Here is a 4,191-nt window from a genome sequence, read left to right as displayed (position 1 = left end):
AAAATAAAAACCAATTTTTTATTTACTTTTTTCTTTAAAAAAAAGAGAGACTCACTCTCACACCCAAAACGCTACATTTAACTATAATATACTGTTACATTATATTCGGGATCAGGCAGTGCCAAGCCATCACTACCTCAGCATAGACTCAGATGCAGATTCTTTCAATAACTGCTTTGATAAATTCTGATCCTTTGACCTGCAAAACATCTGTTGCCGTTCTAGAAAAAAAGTGTTGGCTCTCTTACTTTTTTGAACTAATGCTGCCATTCTTATGGAGGCTCTGCCTATCACCAGCAGAAGCTGCAGCAGGTTGTTTTCTCTGTGTGGCATCTAGCCTTTCAAACACTTTTATCCATCCAGTTTTTGGTAAGCATCCTAAAAATTTGAGAAACAAGGAGAATACTGGTGCCAATTATTATCCAGATAACATTACCCAGACTGCTGCTCCATATACTTACCATAGGTTTAGACACTGGAACAGGTCCACTGTGGGAATTTACAGTCTGGAGGGGCCCACCCATAGTTACATGGCAATTTTTAGTATTGGTGCATACTCCCCTACTGTTGCATTTTTTCTTAACATCACAATCAAAATTCAAATTTGACACACTTGCACATGTCCTATTAAAGGAAATTTTCCCATTACCACAAAATGTGCCATCTTTCACTGCCCCTGTATCAATTACATCAGTCCCAGCATGATGGTCTGTACCCCAACACCAGATATGACCCATGGGAGTTTATACGACAGTACTATGTTCCTTCAAAGGGTTTATTTGTATTTTTTTCTACATTTTTACACTGAATCCTTCCACACAAGACATCACTGATTTTACATTTTTTGTAATTTGCTCCAGTTTCACCACCACCACAGTTGCCAAACTGGTCACCTCGAGTGTTCAGGTTACTGAAGCAACTTGGAAGAGCTTTTTGTGCACCCCTTCCAAAGACATCTGCACACTGTTTCTTGTGGTTATGGCAGCTTCCCCGATAACAGTAGCCCATGTTACTGCATGGAGTTCCATCTTGTACATACACATCATCTTGGCAGCACTTTGAAGTCCCATTGCAATACTCAGGTCACACTCATCAACAGCTGCTCTGCATAGTTTTCTTTCAGCAAGAATTTGACACTTTTTACAGCACTTTCCAAAAGCACAAGCCATACCTGGTTTCAGTTTGCATGTGGACTGACAACACAAGTCTTTTTTGCATTCCAGTTCTGCGCCATAGTCACATTCCTCTTCCCCTTCCACCACCTTGTTACCACAGCGCTTCATCCTAAATATTTTGCTGGGATGTTATATACGCAGAATCCAGCGCCTTCACAGAGGAGATTAAAATATACTTCACGACTGCAGTCACTGAACTGATCAGTAGTTACATGCACAGCAGCCATGCTGCAGCCAACAGTTCTGTTACAAAGACATTTATCATAGTCTTGATACATGCAAAGATTATGACCCAACTCATGTGCAACAGTGACTGAAAAAAATGGCACAGAAGCAAAACGCTACATGACAATGGATGCTGCATCCGTCACAAGGCAGATGCCTCCTACATATGCCCGCCCAGCACACCCTCTGTATATTTTAGCCATAAATAGCTGTCCAGCATCATGCTGCAGGCGACAATAGAGCACATCATTCCTCCAGCGGTTAAATTCAGGAAGGGCATTGCCTATAGTATTGGGTAATGTGATGAGGATGTTTTCTGTCCAGATCTCTAGTCCAACCAGGATGACATGAGCCCCCAAAGCACGATAAAATGAGTCCACCATATTGATCACTTCGAGGACCTGGCTGGTCAGGAGCCTTTTCATTCCTTCTAAAAAAGGATGAACTGCTCTTTCTCCACCACCACGCAGAACTCAATATACGTGGCATGTGTCCATCTGTGACGTCCGGCTGCCACAGCGGGCCCGGTTCCTTCGTGTTGCAGCTCCTCAGTGGTCACTCCACATGAGACAGGTGTGCCCTTCACTTCCCCCATCTGATGAAGGAGGTGCTGGCAGGTGGAGGAGGCCTTGCTGGGCTCAATCCTGTCGCTCGTCCCCTCAGCCCCCCAGAGCAGGTGCTCAGCACCACCAGTGACTCTGGGGCACCCGCCACGTAGCCCTTGTAGTAGCAGTGTCTTGGGATGAAGGGCTGGCTCTGCACCAGCTCATCCCGCTCGTAGGCGAGCACAGAGAGGTGGCCGGCCAGGAACAGGCCCTTCTGCTACAGGTGAGCAACCAGAAGTCTCCCACCCACCTGCAGCTGGTAGGATACCTGCCCCTCGGCCTCCCAGCCCCCAGAAGGTGCCAGCCGCCGAGGCACCGCCACCTGGTAGCAGGAAGGCCCCGCAGTCCCACCACGGCCCGCGCTGGGCAGGAGGGACCCCACCAGCAGCAGCATGGAAAAGCCCGCCCACAGCGGCCCTGCCGTCTCCAGGGAAAGAGGCGGGAAAGAAACAAGGGCTGTTCAGGAGTTGCCTTCAACCGCTTCCTCCCCAATGGCTCCTGCTAGCGCGGGCGGCGACGGCTGGTTCCCAACACCGGGGCGGAGGGCATCGCTACACCCGCCCCTCCAGCCCGGCCCCTCTCACCGCAGCCAACCTGCGCCCCGCTCAGGCCAGGTTAAAAATGGCCAGGGCCAGGGTGCAGACGCTAAAGCAACTCATCTCACGCCTTCTGGAGCTGCCTTACTGGTGTTCTAGGCTGGGTTGTGTTTTGGTTTTGTTTTTGTTGTTTTTTTTTTAAATACACTGACCTTCTTCCAGCCTCTCCCTTGTGCCAGTCCCTCAGCGGATTGAGTCCTTTAAGCCCAGCTGCAGGAGATGGAGGATCCTGAACTGAATCCTAGTGTGCCGACAGACCGTTCCCCCTTCATGCAGCTGAAGATGAGTAGCCCTGTTACATGGTACTTCTGCACACTTAATGGGAGGTTGTCAACTGCAACGTACACCTTGTTTCCTAGAACCAAGGCTCTTTCACATGTTATAGCCTCTAGGAGCCTTTCCTGCTAGGTGCTGTACAAACACATGGTGTTTAAGCTTACAAATCATAGATGATACTACAGGGGTGGTAGTATTGGAATGTGGAAGTTTAACATACACACTAGAGGTGAGCATGTCTCTTCCTTCACATTACACAAGACATTTTCACAATCACAGGAGTCTTGTGATTTCCACAGTGGTATTGCAAGTTGCTATAAATTGCACATACATTACTTACGGTTTTTTACTCACATTCATGGATAAATTTATCACTTTTATGCTCATAGAAAAATCTGTCATATGTTCACCTTGCATAGGATGTGGGTTAGTTACCAAGTGATTTAGGGGTCCATAGCACTTTGAAAAACACCTAAAGACCTCAGACTGTAAACTCTGTAGGGTAAACATCAAACTCAGAGTACAGGGAACAAAGGTTCAGAACAGGACCAGGGATGACAACACAAGGATTATATAAATAAAAAGTGTTTTAAGGAAGGATTTGAAGGAGGAATGTTGGCAGATAGGAAATGAGAGTCTGTTCCAAGAACATAGGGCATTATCAAGGAAAAAACATTGCTGAGAATGGGAGAAAGTAAACCCCCCCCCAAAAACCAAACCCACAGAAGTAGCAAGGATAAAGTGGAGTGAGAAAGCACTAAGCAGAACTGTAGGTTGAGCACAATGGTAAAGAACCTGAAGAGCACTGCATGAAGGAAAAGTCTGCAACATCTTCCTTCGTCACTAGTGTCTGTTATCTTCAGAAGCATGGGATTAGTCACTTAGGTATTTAAAAAAATACCATCACAAACCATTTTAAAAATGGATTCTGGACCACAAATTGTGTATACTCATTGATTAGAGAGTCTAGCAGTTTATAACAATTATAATGCCTCACTCTTTTATACAGTACTTTTCGCTTAGGTTACTTTCCATGTTCTTACATTGTACTCATTGTATAATGAGCCTCGTACTGAATGAAACCATGAATCCAGCAAATAAAAACAGACTTAAAACAGCTTAGCTACAGAGATATTCAGAAAATGTTTCAAATGCTTTAAAGGGGAACTACTCTGATAAGTGATGGTGAAAATTGCACCTTTTTACTCAGATCTGTAGTGTGGCCTTTAGATTTTAAGGAGTGATGTTACCATGTGTGAGCTAATATATAGTAATAAATATATTTAAGTTACAGAAACTCAACAAGGTAGCCAT

The 4,191-nt window shown here is 45.3% G+C and overlaps 1 pseudogene; it reads right to left on the bottom strand.

Moving 5' to 3' along the window:
- Positions 1-351: 351 nt before the first annotated feature.
- On the bottom strand, positions 352-4,191 carry LOC119861377 (annotated as a pseudogene).

The sequence above is a fragment of the Dermochelys coriacea genome, chromosome 9 (genome assembly GCF_009764565.3).
Source record: "Dermochelys coriacea isolate rDerCor1 chromosome 9, rDerCor1.pri.v4, whole genome shotgun sequence".
Taxonomy (NCBI): domain Eukaryota; kingdom Metazoa; phylum Chordata; order Testudines; family Dermochelyidae; genus Dermochelys; species Dermochelys coriacea.
The sequence above is the reverse complement of the archived record's forward strand: the minus strand, read 5'-3'. Positions and strand labels throughout refer to the sequence as shown.